The 22992-nt window shown below is 47.6% G+C and overlaps 1 protein-coding gene across 3 annotated transcripts in view; it reads left to right on the top strand.

The window, feature by feature from the left end:
* FGF12 (fibroblast growth factor 12) overlaps positions 1–22992 on the top strand; it is a 135752-nt gene that overhangs the window by 67696 nt on the left and 45064 nt on the right. The gene's annotated exons all lie outside the window — the stretch shown is intronic.

The raw sequence follows: 22992 nt of genomic DNA, 5'->3' as shown, positions 1-22992 counted from the left end.
CCTATGTTTGGGTGGGTGGGCAAAGAGGACACGAAGCTTTGTCCCAATATCATCCCAGGAAGAAAACCATCTGAAGTCCTCTTGTTTAAGGGGCTTTTAGTACTTGCCGAGCTTGTTTCCTTGCAGACGTTTCACGACCCAAATGGACAACTGCTCAGTAACCCTGATGACGTTCCTAGTTTGGGTCATGAAATGTCTGCAAGAAACCCACCCAGCTCAGAGAAGCCCCCGGGACCCCTTCATTGCAGCCCTGAGCTACACATATTCTCCTTTATTGGCCCTCCTGTTTGAATCTGGGAAGAAGTCCTCCCACCCGGGGACGCTGCTGCCAGCTGGCTGGGGGCCCCGGGCTGTGGGTGGGTGTTTTGCCCAGCCTGCTGGCACTTTGCTTGGCGCCCGCTTTGAGTTCTCGGCATCAAGCCTTCTGCCTCCGTCTGCGGGTAGGGCCATGCCCCCCTCCCTCCCCCGGGAAGGGAGCCTGGGCACCGCGTGTTTCCACAATGTGGGGCAGACACGTCCCTATGCTGCAGCAGTGGTGGAGGAGGCTGGGTGGCCCTCTGTCTGGGACGCTGGAGCCCACTAGAACCTGTCCTGAGCAGGGGACATTTGTGCTGGAAATTCTCCCACGCTCCAAACCCCCCCCCACTCTGGGGGAGAAAAAGCCCCGGGCTTCCCCCAAGGAGAGCCACCCCAGGACTCTCCTTGGACCGAAGGTAGCCGCGAGTTCTCTCCCCCAGTTGGAAGTAAAGACCGTCGAGTCTCCATTGGGGTGGTGTGAAGGTGACATCCAGGCTTGATTTGAAATCTGGTGGCTGCAGAAACTCTGCAGGACCCTCCTTTACCCCCCCCCCCCACTTCTGTCTAATTTTCTATCAGCTCCAAAGTTCTGAATTGAGCAGTGTCCTAAATACCTAAGGATAACTAATGCACATAATAATAATAATAATAATAATAATAATAATAATGTGCCACACTTACTATCAAACAAGGAAAAATAGTGAAAACTGAAGGAATCAAGATGCCCCACGAAAATAACATTAAGAGTCTGGATGAGGAAGAGTACTACAAATACTTGGGTATCCTTCAAGCTGACAACATCAAACACACTGAAGTCAAGAAAAAGATTAGAGATGAATACATCAAGAGAGTGAAGAAGATCTTAAAGTCCAAACTCAATGGAGGAAATACCATAAAGGCAATCAACACCTGGGCAATTCCAGTCATCAGGTACACAGCTGGAATAGTGGACTGGACTCAAGCAGAACTAAAAGCAATGGATAGGCAGACCAGAAAAATAATGACAATGAATCATGCCCTTCATCCACGCAGTGACATTGATAGACTTTATCTACCAAGGCAAATAGGTGGGCGTGGAAGGCTACAAGTACATCAGATGGTTGAAGAAGAAAAAATGGCTTTGGAAGAATATCTGAAGAACAATGATGAAGATGCACTGAAATTAGTATATCAGGAAGGCTTACTAACTACTGGAGAGACCAAACTGGCCTACAAGAAAGACCAAATGAAGAACAGAATAGAGGCATGGGAAGACAAAGCACTACATGGCCAATACATGAAAAAAAATAGCTGGGAAGGCAGATAATAACAAAACCTGGCAATGGCTAAGAGCAGGAAAATTGAAGAAAGAGACCGAGGGACTAATTCTGGCTGCACAAGACCAAGCCTTAAGGACAAATGCATACAAAGTCAAAATTGAGAAGACAGCAACAGACCGTAAGTGCCGCCTATGCAAAGAAGCTGAAGAAACAGTGGACCACCTGTAAGCTGTTGCAAGAAGATTGCACAGACTGACTACAAGCAGCGGCATGACAAAGTAGCACAATGGTGCATTGGAAGATCTGCAAAAAATATCATTTGCCTGTAAGCAAAAACTGGTGGGATCATAAAATAGAGAAAGTCATAGAAAATGATAAAATTAAACTGCTCTGGAACTTCAGAATTCAAACAGACAAGCACCTGCAACATAACACCTGAGACTTAACAATTGTTGATAAGAAAGACAAAAAAGTCTGGATAGTGGACGTGGTAGTGCCTGGAGACAGCAGAATAGATGAGAAAGAACTGGAGAAGATAACAAAATACAAAGACCTAAAAATAGAAATAGAAAGACTGTGGCAAAAGCAAGCAAGGGTAGTACCAATAGTCATAGGCTCCTTGGGTGCAATCCCAAAACAACTGGAGCACCACTGGAACACCATTGGCATTGACAAATTCGCTATTAGTCAATTGCAAAAGGCGGCCTTATTAGGAACTGCTTCCATCCTGCGACGATATCTGTAATACCATCAAACATTCACATCTGCCTATCCCAGGTCCTGGGTAAGGACTCGATAGGTAGACAAAATGCCAAATCCAGTCTGAACATCTGGCTGACTGTGCGATGATCCATAATAGTAATAGTAATAGTAATAATATCCCAGTGGCCAACGAGCAGAGAAAGGTCTCCTCTCCTGGATCAGCCAACAACGGCACTGAAAAAAGTGACATGGCCATTTTTCATATTTATGACAGTTGCAGCATCCCCGTGGTCATGTGATCAAAATTTGGATGCTTTGCAACTGGTTCATATTTATGACGGTTGCTGTCTCCGAGGGCCGTGTGATCGCATTTTAATACTAATAAAATATGATGATGATGATGATGATGATGATGATAATATAAAGTTGGAAGGGAACTTGGAGGTCTTCTTGTCCAACCCCCTGCTCAGGCAGGAAACCCCTGGGGGTGCGAGATTATATTCCAGGGGGGCAAAAACTTCAAAATCATAGTGTATATGCATAATTCGTTGTTGTTATTTCAAACTTTTGTAAGAGGTGTGAGAATATATCACATGTTCTAGGGGTGCAGGGTATAGAAAAGTTTGGGAACCGCTGCCCTACACCATTTCAGACAAAGGGCTGTTCAGTCTCTTCTTAAAAACTTCCAGTGTTGGAGCTTTCACAACTTCTGGAAGCAGGTAGTTCCAATGGTTAATTGTTCTCACTGTTTGTGACCTTGCTGACAAACAAAGCCAGTGGGAAGCCGGGGGGGGGGGGTTCCTGTCTCTTTCCCGAGATGTGAAAAGCTTTGCTGGTTTCCGACATTTCCAGATGTCTTTTGGGTGAGAAGATTTGGGATCAAGCAGATCTTTGGACCCCAGCAGGAACCCCCCCTCCCCACCCAGTGCCTGGTTGGGATCAAGGATTCGGGGCTGGAGGTGGCCCTGGACGGCACTGCAGCCCTCTTATCACGACAAACAGCTGGTTTTGATCCAGCAGTTCCTAAGAGCTCTTTGGACTTAATGCAATTTAATGCATGTTGCAGGTGGCTGGAATAGATTAGAATTTCCCAACCTTGGCAAATTCAAGACCTGGGGACTTCAGGTCCTTGAGGAATTCTGGGAATTGAAGTCCAGGGGTCTTAAAGTTGCCAAGGTTGAGAACCCCTGGAATAGATGATCTTGTTGCCTCTTCCAACGTCACAGTGATTTAGAACATAGAATAAATAAGAGTTTGAAGGGACCTCAGAGGTCTTGTAGTCCAACCCCCTGCTTAAGCAGGAGAACCAATATCATTTCAGATAAAGGGCTGTCCAGTCTCTTTTTGAAAGCCTCCAGCGATGGAGCACCCACAACTTCTAGAGGCAAATTCTCTTCACTGGTTGATTGTTCTCACTGTCAGGAAGTTTCTCCTTAGTTCCAGGTTGCTTCTCTCCTTGATGAGTTTCCATCCGTTGCTTCTCGTCCTGCCTTCAGGCGCTTTGGAGAATACGTTGACTCCCCCCCTTCTTCTTTGGGGCAGCCCCTCAAATATTGGAAGACGCAACCAGTATCATGTCCCCCCTCATCCTTTTTTTTATTAAACTACCCAATCGCCGCAACCGTTCTTCATATGTTTTAATCTCCAGCCCCCTAATCATCTTTGTTGCTCTTCTCTGCAGTCTATCGATTTAATAAAGATAACTTTCTTACATTTATCAATAGTTTTTAGTTTATACGTATCTTAGTCATTTTAACAGTCAATCCTTTTAGACCAGTGGTTCTCATCCTGTGGGTCGGGACCCCATTTGGGGTCGAACGACCATTTCACGGGGGTCGCCAAACAAGGCTGTCCGCCATTTTTTCCCCCTTTTCTTTGGCCACGCCCCTGGCACATGGTGATGTATAAATGGTTGGGGGTCACCACAACATGGGGAACTGTATTATGGGGTCGCGGCATTAGAAAGGTTGAGAACCACTGTTTTAGACAATCAATGTCCTAGTAAGTTTTTCCCAATTTTTAGTTTCCCGTTAATATTTACATTTAACGTTTAATAGATGTAGTTTCCAAGTTTTAAATGACCCCAGTTCCCTTTATCACAATTCATCCCAGGATCTTACATTAGCTGGCTAATAATACAAGGTAATATTCTTATTTTCCAGTAATTTCCAAATATCTTAAATTTAATAACCCAAATTTCTCTTATTTCAACATTTAATACTTCCTCTTTTTTCTACCCTCTTCATCTACCTACCCCCCCACCTCAAAATACCACTGCTCAGCTCTTCCACAGTTTTTCCAGAACAAAGTGGCGTTATTTTAGAAGAGAAGGGGGGGATGGTAGTAGAGAAGGACAAGGAGAAAGACAAGGAGCAATGGTGGCAATGGAGAGGAGGAGAAGGGAGAAGGAGGAAAAGGAGGATTGGTGGAGAAGGACAAGGAAAACAACAGCACTTAGGCTTTTACACCGATTTGCAGGGCTTTACAGCCTTCTCTAAGCGGTTTACAGAGTCAGCATTATTTGCCCCCAACAATCTGGGTCCTCATTTTACTGACCTTGGAAGGATGGAAGACCGTCAACTTTGAGCCAGTTGGGGTCAAACTGCTGGCAGTGGGAAGGAAGGAAAGAAGCAAGGAAGCAAGCAAGGAAGGAATAGAACATAATAGAACAGAGCTGGAAGGGACCTTGGAGGTCTTCTAGTCCAGCCCCCTGCTCGAGCAGGAGAACCTATACCATTTCAGACCACTGTCCAGTCTCTTCTTAAAAACCTCCAGTGATGGAGCTCCTATGATTCCTGGTGGCAAGCGGTTCCACTGGTTAATCGTCCTCACTGTCAGGAAGTTTCTCCTTAATTCCAGGTTGCTTCTCTCCTTGATTAGTTTCCAACCGTTGTTTCTTGTCCTGCCCTCTGGTGATTTGGAGAATAGTTTGACCCCCTCCTCTTCTTTGTGGCAGCCCCTCAAATACTGGAATACTACTATGTCTCAAGGAAGGGAGGGAGGGAGGGGAGATGAAGGAAGGAGGAAGGGAGGACAACTAAGTTGACCTTGAGCCTTCAGGATCAAGGTTGGATGGTCAGGATTGAGCTGCTGGCAGTCGGCAGAATTAGCCTGACATGCTGCATGCTGGTGGAGGAAGAGAAATTGTGGCGGGGGTGGAGAAACTCCACTATGACTATTGAATTAGCAGGTTTTCTGTCTTAGCACAATGTGCTGAATAATAGGCAAAGCTCACAGAACATTCTTTAAGCCATCATCAAGCCAACAACTAACCCCCATCCCCCAGAGGAGCTTTCTGCCAATGTACTGCTAGACCTTTTCCTGGGCTGCTTGTAGGAAGTCAGGAAGGAAGTAGTTTAATTCCGTGGTTGAGGCCAGGATATTGTGCAGACAGCCGGTATAACCGCGTGTGCTTGGCACATGTCCGTGTCTGAGACGCGTGAGCATGCAAAGGATCAGATGGGAATCCGTGTGCATGCACACACTCCCGCACGGCTCCTTCACGTTGCCAATTGCTTGCTTGCAATTGTGAGTCTTGAAAGCAGCCGTCGCCGTCTGGGGACGCGGCCCTCAGTCTCTCTGCCGCTCGACTCTCGTGTGATCCCGAATGCTCGCATTCAGACATAGCATGGCGCCCCTCTTGACTGGTGCACAGTCATGAAAGGGGAAGTTTCCAAACTCTGAGCAAAGACCCTCAGACCTGTCAGTGTAGTGAAATTAACAGGAGGGAGGTGTAGGATAGACCCCAACATAACTTTTCTCCCAACTTCTTCATTCACCACATAGAGACCCTGTTAATTTCGACAGGCCTGGATCAATGCTCAGAGTCTTGATGAGGTGGGGTCTCCAGCTAGACTGGGGAGGGGCTCTAGCTCAGAGTCCTTGCACTGCAGGGCTGGCTGTGGAATTCTGGGAGTTGAAGTCCACATGCCTTAAAATTGTCAAGGTTGAGAAACACTGTTCTAACGTTTCAAGAAAAAAAATCCTTTCTTCCAAAGAAGATTCAGCTTTGTGTATAAGGAACGGTTGCTGGAATTGGGGATGTCTAGTTTAACGAATAGAAGGACGAGGGGGGACATGATAGCCATGTTCCAATATCTTAGGGGCTGCCACAAAGAGGAGGGGGGTCCACCTATTCTCCAAAGCCCCTGAAGGCAGGACAAGAAGCAATGGATGGAAACTAATCAAGCAGAGAAGCAACCAGGAACTAAGGAGGAATTTCCTAACAGTGAGGACAATTAACCAGTGGAACAACCTGCCACCAGAAGCGGTGAATGCTCCAACACTGGAAGTTTTTAAGAAGAGACTGGACAGCCATTTGTCTGAAATGGTATAGGGTTATCTGCCTGAGCAGGGGGTTGGACTAGATGACCTCCAAGGTCCCTTCCAACTTTATTATTATTGTTGTTGTTGTTGTTGTTGTTGGGGGGGGGTGCAGAAGAGACGAGAAGTTGCCTCCTGCAGCCTCGTCCATCTTCGAATCCTGCGCTTGATAACTCAGCTCTTTTTTTGAAAAGTTCCTGGCTGGTCCAAGGGTTGGGTTGCCCACTTGTGCCATTTTGAGTTGGATGGAGATCAAGAAAAGCATTCAGGAAATATACTTTTGAGCAGCGCGTGAGCCAGAAGACCGAGCAGGAAGGTTTTTGCTGGATCCTGGTTTTTAAAAAAGAGGTCTCCTCTTGGTGTAATCCTGTTTTAGCTTCTCCTGCCACAGCGTTTGTGCCTTGGGGCCTGCAGGAGAGATGTAGATTTGTGTGTGTGTGTGTGGGGGGTCCTTGTGTTTGAGGGCTCGTTTCTGGGCCTCTCCTCGGCTCTGTGGCTTTTCAAAACGAGGCTTTCTTGTGGTCCGCCTTGAGTTCAGTGGGAAGCTGGTGTGTTGCAGACCACAGCCCATCATCCTAGCCTCTTCTTATTTGCAAAAATGCCTCGCAGCCCCCCAGGAGGCTTTTATAAAAATGTCAGGTAGCTACAACTCAGGGTTTTGCTTGGAAGCCTGTCCCCCAGCCCAGAAACCATGGAAAGGTAAGTTGCAGTGGGGGGGACCATCCTGGGGAAGCCACGGGGGGGGGGAGTAAGGGAGGGAGGAGGTATTTGGTTTGTGATGGATCGGCTGGTGCACGTTTTGTCCCTTTTTTTTGCAAGTTATGTGGTTTATGGGTGAGCTAAGCAGGCTGTGTTTTGCCTATGGAAGATCTCCCTCTCTCTCCCTCTCTCTCTCTCCCTCCCTCCCTCCATCTCCCTCCCTCTCTCCCTCCCTCTCCCTCCCTCTCTCCCTCCCTCCCTCTCCCTCCATTTCTCCCTCCCTCCCTCTCCCTCTCTCTCCCTCTCTCTCCCTCTCTCTCTCCCTCCCTCCCTCCATCTCCCTCCCTCCATCTCCCTCCCTTTCTCCCTCCCTCCCTCTCCCTCTCTCTCCCTCTCCCTCCCTCTCTCCCTCTCCCTTCCTCTCTCCCTCTCCCTTTATCTCTTCCTCTCTCCTCTCTTTCCCTCCCTCCCTCCTTCTCTCTCTTTCCCTCCCTCCCTCCCTCCCTCTCTCTTTCTCTCCCCCCCTCTCTCTGTGGTATAGAGGGTTTGTCTCATTTGCTTGCATGCCTGTGTGCATTTTTCCCCGAATTTGTTAGAACTTTATTTAGGCAACTACACGAGGCGTTGTAATGTGATGCAGGAAAGGCCTTGGGAGACGGAGGAAAAAAGCAGAGAGATAAGAGATCGTGTAGCCCCCAGCTGCATAGTGGGTGGGGAAAGGAATTCAGAAGAGACCCGCCCCAGTTTCTCCAGCTGTAAAAGAGACCGTGGGAGATTTATGCTTTCAGACTTACAAGTTTGTGTTAACCTGTAGCTTTAGGAAATGGTCAGATAAGAGACAGTGTAGCCCCCAACTGCGTAAGGGGCGGGCAAGAAGCTTAGAAGGGACCTTCCTTAGTTTCACAGGCTGTAAAAGGGACGGCGGGAGAATTGTCCTTCCAGACCTGCAGGATTCCTTCAATGTAGCGTTTGCAATAAAGTAGAATTATCTGGTCGTGATCCCTGTCGGGTTTATTCTGTGAGGCCGATAGTCTTGAGGCTATTTCTGCCATCACTGGAGGTTTTTGTTTTAAAGAAGAGACTGGACAGCCACCTGTCTGAAATGGTAGAAGGTCTCCTGCTGGAGCAGGGGGTTGGACTAGATGACCTCCAAGGTCTCTCCCAGCTCTATTCTGATTTCTGAATCCAAATTCTATGGCAGTGTCTTCCTTTACCCTCACTCATTTTTTCTTTCAACAGATCGCTTTGCTATTGTATTTATTTGTTGGCTTATTTATTAAATTGGTGTGCTGACGTGACCCTGGGCTAGTCCCCATTCTGTGCGTGGATGAGCTGCCGTGTTGTGAGATTGCCTGCAATATTCCTGGTTGTACAGATACTTTTGAGGCCCACCCAGTCACCCCAAAACTATGGAGGGCCTCTGCCCCCTGTTATCCTGGCTACGGTGGGGAAATTGGCAGTTTGTGGGCCCAATCTCGGTCTGTGATGTTGTGATGTCACAGAACGTCCAGACATTCAGGCTGTGGGCAGGACGAGAGAGAGTTGGAAATTGTGATGGGAATGGAAAGCTACTGTGCTAATTAAATTGGGGGTGTGGGGGGGAAGAGATCTTAAAGAGATCTGGCCTGGAAGATCTGCCCGCATCTTCTCCTAAGTAAAGGCCCGTTGGGCGTGCAAATCCTTTGCCAAGTACGCGTCAAAGCCAAGGAATCAAGAGGTTTGGTTTTAATTTCCCAAATGGAACTAATGGGATTACAGGGGCATGAAACCTGTCGCTCGGATATATTTCCTTCTTGGCTTCCACAGGCTCTTGGGAGCCCCCCCTCGCCCCCCCCGGGGACCCTGGGTTGCCTGTCTTCGCTTAGCATCTTCTGGGAATTTAGCATTTAGGCTCATTATCCCGCCCCATAGCACTCTTTGGGTGGTTTATAACGTAAGCATTATTTGCACATTGTCCCTAATAATCTGGGTCCTCATTTTAACGACCTCAGAAGGATGGAAGGCTGAGTCAGTCTTGATTCCCCACCCCCCCCCACCCCGGATTGAACTGCAGGCTGTGGGCAGAGACGGCGGGTCTGTTTCATGTTTTCCCGAAAGTCCCAAAGATGCTTTTTCCACAAGTCAGCTGGACTTTCTTGTTTTTTCTTTGAAGACGTTTCACTTCTCCTCCCAGGAGCTTCTTCAGCTCTGACTGGAGGGTGGGGAAATGGAAGGATTTATACTTCTTGCAGACGGCTGGTCCTTTGCCTTCTTTTAGAGAGTCGTGAAGGCCACTTGGAGGTTGACCTGTGTCCTTGGGGTCCCCTGAGTGGTGCGAAGGGGTCTGGAGCCTTCTTGGAACAGACAGACCTCCAAGTGGCCTCAAGGACTCTCTAAAACAGTGGTTCTCAACCTTTTTAATGCCACGACCCCCAACCGGTCGTAAGTCGAGGACTACTCAACCAGTCATAAGTCGAGGACTACTCAACCGGTGCAGCACCGTTTGCAGAATGGGACTTTTGGCGGGCTCAGCAGGGCAGAGACAGCCTGGACAATTCCTATTGGCTTTTCAAAGCCAATAGAATGAGACTCTATTCAAGAGAGTCTATTCTATTGGCTTTCAAAAGCCAATAGAATAAAAGGGAGTAGCACAGCTAAGGAAAAGGGGGAAAAAATGGCGGACTGCGTTGTTTGGCGACCCCCGTGAAATGGTTGTTCGACCCCAAATGGGGTCCCAACCCACAGGTTGAGAACCACTGCTCTAAAAGAAGGCAAAGGACCAGCGGTCTACAAGGAATAGAAATCCTTCCGTTCCCCACTATCCAGTCAGAGCTGAAGAAGCTTCTGGAATGAGAAGCAAAATGTCTTCAAATATATATATATATATAAGAAGGTCCAGGTGCCTTCTGAAAAAAGCATCTTTGGGACAACCATCACCTGGAGGACTGAGAATCCCCATAGACCAGGGGTAGACAATCTCGGCTCTTTTATGACTCATGGACTTCAACTCCCAGAATTGAAGCATAGCTGACTCAGGAATTCTGGGAGTTGAAGTCCATGAGTCATAAAAGAGCTGAGGTTGTCTACCCCTGCCATAGACGTTTCTCCAAAAAGCACACCTTTCTCCAGCTGCCGTTTCTGCAGATGTGTTTTGCTTAGCTGTTGGGTCTGCCAGTGGTTGTGGCATCACTTCGAGGCATCTGCACCAAGGAAGGATCATCTGACAGTTTCCCCATGTCAGGTGCAAGCCCCCAGAGCTGCTTGTAAATAGCTAAAGTAAGCAACTCTATTGATGTCTGCGCAACTTACAGGAATCTCCCGAGCCTGCTTGCCTTCTCCTGGGAACGACCACATACGGTTCATGGAGGTCGGAGTAGGTCAAGTTAATGCCTTTTATGACTGTGCAAGGGACTCCAAGCTAGGCTCTCGCTTGACCCCTTCTTCTAGCTTGAGGGAGAGTTTCCCAACAACCCCAAAGCCTCCTCAGGCACCAGGAAGATCACAGGCTGGTGAGAATAACTCATACCATCAGGCAGTAACCAGGTTGGTTGCACTGGAAGCCTAACATCTTCAAATCAATTATTCGGAATAGAGCTGGAAGGGACCTTGGAGGTCATCTAGTCCAACCTCATGCTCAAGCAGGAGGCCCTAATCAATTTCAGACAAGTGACTGTCCAGTCTCTTCTTAAAAACCTCCAGTGATGAAGCACCTACAACTTCTGAAGGCAAAGCTGTTCCACTGGTTAATTGTGCTCACTGTCAGGAAATTTCTCCTTAATTCCAGGTTGGTTCTCTCCTTGATTAGTTTGCATCCGTTGTTTCTTGTTTTCCCTTCTGGTGCTTTGAAGAATAAATGGACCCCCTCTTCTTTGGGGCAGCCCCTATTCTCCAAAGCCAGAAACACATTTTTGCTTATTTCTGTCTGGGTTATATGCAGGCTCACAGTGCTTTGTGGCATGTGAGAGTCTAGAAATCTGGGTGGCCCTTGTCTTTGATGGACACCCCTGTTGCAGTCCTCTGTCCTGGACTTGGAACACCAGCCCAGCCCCCAGGCTGATGCATGTCTGGCCTTACTATTTAACTGGCCTGGTACATAACCAGGTGTTGTGTGAATGGGTTCCAAATTAACAGGATGTTGGCACAGTGACCTATTCACATGTCTCATCAGGAGTTGCAGACCCATTTAGCAGACCAGGAACCGGACAGGAACTTGCGGTTCCTCAAAAGCTTGACTTTCAGATCAGGGTTTGAAATTAGTCGCCTTTGATGTTTGTTTTTTTAAATGCAGACTGCAGCCTCTTGGGAGAACCAATTATTGGGAACACAGCAGGTGAGAAAGTGGAAATTTATCTCTTTCCTCGGTTGCCTCCTTCGTCACTCCGATGAGTCTCTGTTTGTATGGGGAGAACGATTCCTGCTGTGGCCAGTTAGAACCTCCCTCCCATGACAGATTCTATCTTTGGAGGTCTTAATTTTCATCTGAAGGATTCTTCTGGCATCCTGGATCATTCTCCAGGCCCTCAATTGCTGCTTTGTCTCTTAATAAAATCTGCAAGCTGCGTCTACTTCGGCTGTGGGTGGGCACGCAGTTGTGGCGACAGCAGCGTTGCTCCATTGTCACTTTGCTGGATTCCTTGTGAGGAATAAAAGGATGAAAAGGGGGGCTTAACCTCCCAACCTGAAAATAGCAGGAGACCCGTCCCTACATGAGGTTACAAGAGAATATTGGCCATAGACTTTGAGCTCAGAATTGTCAGGTTGTGAGTTCCAATACAACTGGAACATATTCGGGTGAGGGAGATCCTACTACGTCAAGGCTGGGGAATGACAGCCCCTTTATGACCTGTGGACTTCAACTCCCACAATTCCTGAGGCAGCATGGGGAAACTGTGGCTCCTTCATGACTTATGGACTTCAATTCCCAGAATCCCTCAGCCAGCATGGGGGAACTATGGCCCCCTCATGACTCGCAGACTTCAACTCCCAGAATTCCTGAGCCAGCATGGGGGAACTATGGCCCCTTCATGACTTGCAGACTTCAACTCCCAGAATCCCTCAGCCAGCATGGGGGAACTATGGCCACTTCATGACTTGTGGACTTCAACTCCCAGAATTCCTGAGGCTGCAGGGCTGGGGAACGAAGGCCCTTTATGACTCATGGACTTCAACTCCCAGAATTCCTGAGGCAACCATGCTGCCTCAGGAATTCTGGGAGTTGAAGTCCACAAGTCATTAAAAAGGCCTTCGTTCCCCAGCCCTGCACAACATGGTATCTAAAGGGCTACCTTGTGGTTTGTGGTCAACTAACCCCCCCCCCCCAAAGAGTAGCCTGGAATTCTTTGTGGAATAAAGATAGCCCGCAACACCCAAACTTTCCATTGCTAAGCACAACCGTCGTTCAGTGAGTTTTGCCCCATTTTACGACCTGTCTTGCCACACTTGTTAAGCTAGTAACACAGCTGTTATAAGGGAATCCAGCCTCCCTCTTGACTTTGCTGTCAGAAGGCCGCAGATCACATGACCCCCCAGGACACCGCAACCGTCATACGTCCGTTGATCACGTGACCCTGGGCATGCTGCAACGGCCGTCAGTGTGTGAAAACTGGTCATAAGTCAAGATTCTCAGTCACGCAGATCACGGTTATTATCTCAAAGGTGCTTTTCCACGAGGCAACTGGACTTAACTTGGTTTTTTAAAAAACAACAAGAAAGTCCAGTTGCCTTGTGAAAAAGCTCCTTTGGGACGGTCCTAAGTCATTTTTTTGCAGTGAACGGTCACTAAGCGAACGGTTGTAAGTCAAGGATTACCTTCATGTCTCCTGCCTCCTGCCTTTTCCTCTTTGATGGCATCTCCGAAATTTGCTTTATGACTAAGAAACATCTCATCTTTACAAACGAGGTTTTGATCTCTGAACTAACACATCATTCTTCAACTCCTTAGAAGCAGCTGTCACTTACCCAAATTGCTTTTCCTTCTCTTCCTGCTCCCCCCCCCCCATGAAGCAGCCGTGTGAGTGTGCGGAGAAGGATGACAATGTGGGTGGGAGGAACAGCTCGTTCGGATGGGAGGGCAGGGGATAAATCTCTGGGCTCAGGGAAGGTGCCATGCCATCCCCCAGGGCCTATAAATAAAATTAAATACAAAAATACAAATACAGTGTTTCCCAAACTTGACAATTTTAAGGCATGAGGACTTCAACTCCCAGAATTCCACAGCCAGCAACGCTGGCTGTGGAATTCTGGGAGTTGAAGTCCTCATGCCTTAAAATTGTCAAGTTTGGGAAACACTGTCCCAGGGAAAGGTGATGGGCGGCCTCTGGGAGTCTGAAGGCTCCGGAGAGATTGTTTTTGAGGTTGTGTGTGTGTATATGTGTGTATGTGTGTGTGTGTGTGTGTGTGTGTGTGTGTGTTGGGGGGCAGGCAGGTTGGGTTTTGGTAAATCTCCAGCAGGCTTTACATTCTGCAGCGAGATGGTTTTCCTTGCAACGTCAAGATGAGAATGTGCAGCTCTTTTGATTTAGCAGGCTTAGCTCTGGAAGGCACATCTTGAAGGTGAAAAGTTAAACCAAGGACGGTCTTTAGTGATTGGCTTGCAGCATGGAGAGGGTGGGAGAGCAGCTTCAAGATGTGTGTGTGTGTGTGTGGGGGGAAATTATGCTTTGTAGAGCCACAGCCTGCCAGCAACCGGTCCGCACAAACAAGCACAGTCCCATCCGTGGAATGCAGGCAGCACACAAAACCACACACCCTCCGGTCCACGGAAAAACCTCTCTCCACGGAAGCGGTGGTCCCTGGTGCCCAAAAGGTTGGGGGCTTCTGCTGTAGAGAACTAAAGTTGAGGGCTGGGAAGTCTCCCTTCTACTTTCTGAAAGCCAAATTCACATGTATATAAGAAAAGAATAAAAAAAATAGTAAAGAGATGATGGAGAACTTTAGCTGAGGGGTCCTTGGTGCTGTCTGAGCTTGGTGACATTCTTGCAGATGTTTCATTACCCATCTAGGTTACATCATCAGTGCTAGAAGGGAGAGGGAGGTTTGTGGAGAAGAAGAGGAGTAGGAGGAGGAGGACTGTGGGGTCCTTGGCTCTCTCTGAGTTTGGTGGCACACAAAGAGGTATTTGCCTTCTCTTCTCTTCTCTTCTCTTCTCTTCTCTTCTCTTCTCTTCTCTTCTCTTCTCTTCCCATCCCTTCCCTTCCCTTCCCTTCCATCTTCTCTTCTCTTCTCTTCTCTTCTCTTCTCTTCTCTTCTCTTCTCTTCTCTTCTCCTTCCCTTCCCTTCCCTTCCCTTCCCTTCCATCTTCTCTTCTCTTCTCTTCCCTTCCCTTCCCTTCCATCTTCTCTTCTCTTCTCTTCTCTTCTCTTCTCTTCTCTTCTCTTCTCTTCTCTTCTCTTCTCTCTCTTCTCTCTTCTTCTTCTCTTCTCTTCTCTTCCCTTCCCTTCCCTTCCCTTCCATCTTCTCTTCTCTTCCCTTCCCTTCCCTTCCCTTCCATCTTCTCTTCTCTCTCTCTCTCTCTCTCTCTTCTTTCTCTTCTCTCTCCTCTTCTCTTCTCTTCCCTCCCTTCCCTCTTCCCTTCCACTTCCTTACCTTCCATCTTCTCTTCTCTTCCTTCCCTTCCCTTCCTTCCCTTCCCTTCCCTTCCCTTCCCTTCCATCTTCTCTTCTCTTCTCTTCTCTTCTCTTCTCTTCTCTTCTCTTCTCTTCTCTTCTCTTCCCTTCCCTTCCCTTCCATTCCATCTTCTCTCTTCTCTTCTCTTCTGTTCTCTTCTCTTCTCTTCTCTTCTCTTCTCTTCTCTTCTCTTCTTTTCTCTCCTCTTCCCTTCCCTTCCCTTCCCTTCCCTTCCCTTCCATCTTCTCTCTTCTCTTCTCTTGTCTTCTCTTCTCTTCTCTTCTCTTCTCCTCTTCCCTTCCCTTCCCTTCCATTCCATCTTCCCTTCCCTTTCCTTTCCTTCCCTTCCATCTTCTCTTCTCTTCTCTTCTCTTCTCTTCTCTTCTCTTCTCTTCCCTTCCCTTCCCTTCCCTTCCCTTCCCTTCTCAGTCCCTTTGAGTGAAAAGAAAGGGGTCTGCAAGGGGCTGGCCCAGTAACTCTCCCCTCCCTCTCCCATTCAAATAGGTAGGACCTCAACTCCCATCATCACCCGTCCACCCAGCTCATCCAGGGCATCTTCCTTGCTTGAAAAGCCTCTCTGGAGCTGCTTGCAGCGCTTTCCAGATTCTGGGATGGGGGAGAAAACATTCTTTTTTTTGCTAAAACGACAATGTTTTTCTGCTTGGCATCCGGCTTCCTCCCAATTCCCTTTTTTTCTAACCGGGCTGGAGCTTCAGATTGGGAAGTGGACCGATGAGTCACTGTCCTGTTCCTCTCTTTGTGAATCTGCACTTCAAAGAGGAGGAGTAAAAAAGGAGGGGGGGTTGGTTTTATGACAGAGGAATCTTCCTCTGGAGCAGAGCGGGCTCTTCCAGACAGATTACCCCACCCCACCCCCCAGAAAGGAGGGTCAGGCAAACCAGACCCCCAACAGCTCTCCCTTTCAGGGGCTTCATGATCACTTTCAATCAGAATAGAGCTGGAAGGGACCTTGGAGGTCTTCTAGTCCACCCCCCTGCTCAAGGTGGAGACCTTAGAACATTCTGGACAAATGGCTGTCCAATCTCTTCTTAAAAGCTCCCTCCCACAACTTCTGGAGGCAGGTTGTTCCACTGGTTAATTGTTCTAACTGTCAAGTAATTTCTCTTTTAGTTCTGGGTTGCTTCTCTCCTTGGTTAGTTTCCACCCGTTGCTTCTTGTCCTGCTTTCACGTGCTTTGGAAAATAAGTTCACCCCCTCTTCTTTATGGCAACTGCTCAAATGCTGGAAGATGCTATCATCTCTCCCCTGGTCCTTCTTTTCTCTAGACTGGCCATACCCAAATCCTGCAGCCATTCTTCGTGTGTTTTGGTCTCCAGGCCTTTAATCATCTTAATTGCTCTTCTTTGCACTTTTTCCCAAAGTCTCAACATCTTTTTTGTGATAGGGTGACCAAAATTGGCCACAGTATTCCAGGTGTGGCCTCACTAGGGTTTTATAAAGTGGTACTAATACTTCACGAGGTCTTGATTCTATGCCTCTGTTTATGCAACCCAGGATTGGGTTAGCTTTTTTGGCTGCTGCTGCACACGGCTGGCTCAGGGTCAAGTGGACGATCACTAGGACTCCAAGGTCCCTCTCACAGTTGCTGTTTTTAAACCGGGTCTCACCCAGTCTGTACTTGTACCTTTGATTTTTCGTGCCTAAATGTAAAACTTTGCTTTTCTCCACATTGAAACTCATTTTGTTGGATAGGGCCCATTGTTCAAGTTGCTCAAGATCTTTTTGGATCCTGAGCTTGTCTTCTGTTGGATACTCCTGCCAGCTTGGTGATCTGCAAATTTGATGGGTTCCCCTTCTATTCCCTCATCTAAGTCATTGATGAAGATATTGAAAAGTTTAGTGCTCCTAAGACGGAACCTTGTGGTATCCCATTGTTTACTTCCCTCCATGTGGATGTAGTGCCGTCGAGGACTACTCATTGAGTACAGTTTGTCAGCCAGTTCCAAATCCATCCGGTGGTGATGCTGTCTATCCCACATTTTTCTAGCTTGCAGATATTTCTAATTTATATTTTTCTAGTTGGTGCTTCCCTGGTACCTCTGTACAGAGCAGTGTTTCTCAACCTTGACCATTTTAAGGCATGTGGACTTCAACTCCCAGATTTCCACAGCCAGCAATGCTGGCTGTGGAATTCTGGGAGTTGAAGTCCACGTGCCTTAAAATGGTCAAGGTTGAGAAACACTGGTACAGAGCCTCGGAAGGCCCATTGTGCTCTCTACTAATAATTGTAGGGTAGCAACAGCTGCAGAGCGGAGCTGAGATTTAGCCAATGGGAGGCAGTGCCACAAATCCCGTCCTTGTCTTTGGCATCCGCACCCTCTCTGGCTGCTTTTGAGGGATGCTTCCTCCAGCGTGGCTTCTTCCTGGCTGAGCCAGGATCTGCTTTGCACAGCGTTATTGGCTTTACCTGCTCTGAACTGTGCAGCGGAAGAGGCCCTTGGCCATTCACGTAAATTGATAATGTAATTAATATGGCAAGAGGCCTCTGGCGAGCCCAGGAAGAGAAGGTGCTAATAAGACCTTTGACTGGATGGGGAAAAAATGAAAGCGGAATCTCATGTGGATCTACAGGATCAGGGTGGTCTTGATTGTGGAGTCCTTGGTGCACCTTTGAGCTGGGTGGTTTTCTTGCAGACATTTCATGGCCCAATTAGGTAACTTCATCAGTGTTAGAAGAGGGTGTGTGGAGAACAGGAGGAGGAGGAAGAGGAAGAAGAAGAATAGAAGGAGGAGGAGGAGGAAGAGGAGGAGAAGAAGAAGAGGAGGAGGAGGAGAAAAAGAAAGAAAAAAGAGAAAGAAAAAAAGAGAAAGAAAGAGAGAGGAAGGAGGGAAGGAAGGAAGGAAGGAAGGAAGGAAGGAAGGAAGGAAGGAAGGAAGGAAGGAAGGAAGGAAGGAAGGATTGATTGTGGGGTCCTGGGGGCTCTCTGAGCTGGGTGGTTTTCTTGCAGACGTTTCATGACCCAACTAGGCAACTTCATCACTGTTAGAAGAGGGTGTGTGGAAAACAGGAGGAGGAGGAAGAGGAAGAAGAATAGAAGAAGAAGAAGAAGAAGAAGAAGAAGAAGAAGAAGAAGAAGAAGAAGAAGAAGAAGAAGAAGAAGAAGAGGAGGAGGAGGAGGAGGAGGAGGAGGAGGAGGAGGAGGGAGGAGGAGGAGGAGGAGGAGGAGGAGGAGGAGGAGGAGGAGGAGGAGGAGGACGACGACGACGACTGTGGGGTCCTTGGTGCTCTCCGATCTTGGTGGTTTTCTTGCAGACATTTCATGACCCAACTAGGGGACATCATCAGTGTTAGAAGTGAATGGGATCTGCAGGAAGGAGCAGGAGAAAGAGGAAGAAGGGGGGGAGAAGGAGGATGACTGTGTGGTCCTTGGTGCTGAACTTGATAGCTTTTTTGCAGATGTTTCATCACCCAACTAGGTAACTTCATCAGTGCCAGAAAGAATGGGATTTGCAGGGAGGAGGAGGAGGAGGAGGTGGAGGAAGAAGAGGAGGAGGAGGAAGAGGAGGAGGAGGAAAATAATGATGAGAACAACTGTGGGGTCCTTGGTGCTCTCTGAGCTTGGTGGTTTTCTTGCAGATATTTCATGAATCTACAATGTGCCAGAAATGTTCCTTAGTTGGGTGATGAAACACCTGCAAGAAAACAGCCAAGCTCAGAGAGCACCAAGGACTCCACCATCCTCTTCCTCCTCCTCTCCCCTTCATGACTTGCGGACTTCAACTCCCAGAATTCCTGATCCAGTGTGCCTGGCTGAAGAATTCTGGGAGTTGAAGTCCACAAGTCATAACAGGGCCAAGTTTGAAGACCCCTGTCCTGGACTTAACAACGGTTCGTTTAATGACCATGTAACGTTACAACGGCACTGAAAAACGCGACCGTTTTTCACACTTTAGCAACCGTTGCAGCATCCTCACAGAGTCACGTGATCAAAATTCAGGCACTTGGCAACCGACTCGTATTTATGACGGTCGCTGTGTCCCCGGGTCATGTGATCCCCTTTCACGACCTTTTGACAAGTCAACGGGGAAGCTGGGTTCCTTTAACAGCTCTGTTGCTAACCAAGCAACTGCAGTGATTCGTTTACCAACTGTGGCAAGGAAGGTCATATGGCTCAATTGCGGTCATAAATCAAGGATCACCTGTTTTTATTAATGCGTTGCCTTTTTTCGCCTTTGTGAAACTTTCAAAAGTTTCTTGATTCAAGAGCCCCTTAAACTTTTATTTTCTACGACTCACTTATCATCCCCACTGCTGGTGGCGGCTGTGGATGATGTGCATGGTAGTCCAGCGTTATTGGGGGGAAGGCTACTGCCACCGTGGCACAACAGTCAAACAATTTGTCTGAAATGGTATAGGGTTTCCTGTCTGAGCAGGGGGTTGGACTAGATGACCTCCAATGTACCTTCCAACTTTATTATTATTATTATTACTGTTATTCATTAGACATGAACCTCATGTCTGAATATTCAAATTGGCTGGTGCTGATGATTGACACGGGTTGCTATAATAATAATAATAATAATAATAATAATAATAATAATAATAATAGAGAAAGTCATAGAAAATGATAAAGTTAAACTGCTCTGGAACTTCAGAATTCAAACAGACAAGCACCTGCAACATAACACCCCAGACTTAACAATTGTCGATAAGAAAGACAAAAAAGTCTGGATAGTGGACGTGGCAGTGCCTGGAGATAGCAGAATGGAAGAGAAAGAACTGGAGAAGATAACAAAATACAAAGACCTACAAATAGAAATAGAAAGACTGTGGCAAAAGCAAGCAAGGGTAGTACCAATAGTCATAGGCTCCTTGGGTGCAATCCCAAAACAACTGGAGCACCACTTGAACACATTGGCATTGACAAATTCGCTATTAGTCAATTGCAAAAGGCGGCCTTACAAGGAACTGCTTCCATCCTGCGACGATACCTGTAATACCATCAAACATCCACATCTGCCTATCCCAGGTCCTGGGTAAGGACTCGATAGGTAGACAAAATGCCAAATCCAGTCTGAACATCTGGCTGACTGTGCGTTGATTGATGATAATAATAATAACACAAAGAATGTGAAAACCTCCAGAAGACAAATTGTGACTCCACCAGCTGTTGCACGATTATTGTTCCTGGCGTGCTGCTACTAATTTCATAATTTTTTTTTGTTGCAATTTTGGGGGGAGGCTGGAAAAAAGTAGCCTTAAAATTCGCTCTTGCTGGATCCGTTCACAGCGGTTGCTGAAACCAGACCCAAACTTTGCAGTGGCGTCTCTACATTGGACAGCGCTTGTGTGTCTGTGAGTGTATGAGTGTGTGTCTCTGCCTGTTGCACAAAACAGGACAGACCGTCCTTTCGTGACCCCGAGACGCTGCGACCGTCATAAATAGGAACCTGTTGCCAACTGTGCCACGTTGGGTCATGTGATCATGGGGTGGGGGGGTGCTGCAAAGGTCGTAGGTGTGAAAACTGGTCATAAGTCACTTTTTTCATTGCTGTTATAACTTTGAACGGTCACTAAATGGACGGTCGTACACTGAGGAATACTGGTATGTGCTCTTCCTCCTTATGGCTGAGCAGGGTTGAGGAGGAGGAAGAGGGAGGGGAGACAGAGGGGTCCTTGGTGCTCTCTGAGCTTGGCGGTTTTCTTGCAGACGTTGCATGATCCTACTAGGGAACATCATCAGTGCTAGAAAGGGATGGGTGTGTGAAGAGGAGAGAGGAGGAGGAGGAGGAGGAGGAAGAAGAAGACTGTGGGGTCCTTGGTGCTCTCTGAGCTTGACTGTTTTCGTGTAGACATTTCATGACCAAACTAGGGAACAACATCAGTGCTAGAAGGGAACAAGTTTTGCAAGAGTAGGAGGAGGACTATGGATTCCTTGGTGCTCTCTGAGCTTGCTTGTTTTCTTGAAGACATTTCATGACCCAAGTAGGCAACATCATCAATGCTAGAAGGGAGGGTGGCTTGCAGGGAGCAGGAGGAAGCAGCAGCAGAAAAGGACTGTGGGGTCCTTGATGCTGTCTGAGCTGGGCTGTTTCCTTGCAGACATTTCATGACCCAACTAGGGAACATCACTAGGGCTAGTTACTATCTAGTGATGTTACTATTCACTTAACAAATGCCTTGCTTAGCAAAGGAAATTCTGATCCCAGTTCTGGTCATAAGTGAAGGACTATCATTGTTTTGTGGCTTATCGTATAGTGCAATGGTTCTCAACCTTTTTAATGCCGCGACCCCCAACCGGTCGTAAGTCGAGGACTACTCAACTGGTGCAGCATCGTTTGCAGAATGGGACTTTTGGCGGGCTCAGCAGGGCAGAGACAGCCTGGACAATAGCCAATAGAATTAGACTCTATTCAAGAGAGTCTATTCTATTGGCTTTCGAAAGCCAAGAGAATAAAAGGGAGTAGCACAGCTAAGGAAAGGGGGAAAAAAATGGCAGACTGTGTTGTTTGGCGACCCCCATGAAATGGTCGTTCGACCCCAAATGGAGTCCCGACCCACAGGTTGAGAACCACTGGTATAGTGTGAATTCAGACCTTGAGAATTCAGCCTCCTGTGAACATCCAGGAAATGGGTTCATGAAGCGAGCAGGCTAAAGGGGTGTGTGTGTGCCTAAACCCAGCTATTGGGAGGGAGTTATGGTTCAGACATTGAGCCCTGAGTCAGAAAATCCCTGGCTGGTCTCTTTCTCTAGCTTGCATGCCTTATGAACAACCCAGAGTGACATCCCCTGTGTTGTGCTATCTTTGTGCATATGAGCTCAAGGGTGCGATTTGCACAAATCACATCCCCTGGACCATTTGCGTGACGTCATTGTATGATAACATCACATGTAAAACATGTGAAGAAAAGCTGCAGGAATTGGGAATGTCTAGTTTAATGAAAAGAAGGACCAGGGGGGACAGGATAGCATCTTCCAGTATTGGAGAGGCTGCCCCAAAGAAGAAGGGGGGGGTCACCCTCTTCTCCAAAGCCCCTGAAGGCAGGACAAGAAATAACAGAAACTCATCAAGTAGAGAAGCAGCCTGGAACTAAGGAGGAATTCCCTGATAACGAGAACAATTAATCAGTGGAACAGAAGTGGTAGGTGCTCCAATACTAGAGCTATTTAAGAAGAAACTGGACAGCCATTTAACCAGGATGGTATAAAGTCTCCTGGCATGGGGTTGCACTAGAAGACCTCTAAGGTAATAGTAGTAATAATAACAATAAGATTAACATTAACTAATAATGATGATGAAGAAGAAGAAGAAGAAGAAGAAGAAGAAGAAGAAGAAGAAGAAGAAGAAGAAGAAGAAGAAGAAGAAGAAGAAGAAGAAGAAGAAGAAGAAGAAGAAGAAGAAGAAGTTGGAAGGGACCTTGGAGGTCATCTGGTCCAACCCCCTGCTCAGGCAGGAAACCCTATACCATTTCAGACAAATGGCTGTCCAATCTCTCCTTACAACCTGCTTCTGGAGGCAGGTTGTTCCACTGGTTAATTGTTCTCACTATCAGGAAGTTTCTCCTTAGTTCCAGGTTGCTTCTCTCCTTGATGAGTTTCCATCCGTTGCTTCTTGTCCTGCCTTCAGGCGCTTTGGAGAATAGCTTGACTCCCTCTTCTTTGGGGCAGCCCCTGAGATATTGGAAGGCTGCTATCCTGTCCCCCCTCGTCCTTCTCTTCCTTAAACTGGACATCCCCAATTCCAGCAACCGTTCCTTGTATGTTTTAGCCTCCAGTCCCCTGATCATCTTTGTTGCTCTTCTCTGCACTCTTTCCAGAGTCTTTTCTAGGTCCTTTCCAGGTCTGTTATTTGACCCCTTCTCCATCCCTAACCCCAGACCTCCTAGATTTGAGCCTTCGTCTATGCTGGGTGCAGCGTTTTCTCGAATGGGGGGAACTGGGTGGGCGGCTGTTGCCACAGATGTGCACCTGCTACAGTTGGAAGCCCCTGGGCCTCTGCCAGGGGTGGCCCCAGCCAGATGACCGGGATGCTTCCCTCCCAGGCCAGGCTGACCTTGGACCCTTGGGGATTCAGTGGGAAAAGCCCTGGGCAGGATCACTTCAGCCAAGGGTGAGTCCCTGGGGGGGGGGACGTACCGTTGTGTGTGCGTGGGTTGTGCATGCAC

The sequence above is a fragment of the Crotalus tigris genome, unplaced genomic scaffold (assembly GCF_016545835.1).
Source record: "Crotalus tigris isolate CLP2741 ecotype Arizona unplaced genomic scaffold, ASM1654583v1 scf7180000020968.1231947, whole genome shotgun sequence".
Lineage (NCBI taxonomy): Eukaryota > Metazoa > Chordata > Lepidosauria > Squamata > Viperidae > Crotalus > Crotalus tigris.
This window is presented reverse-complemented; position numbering and strand designations above follow the sequence as displayed.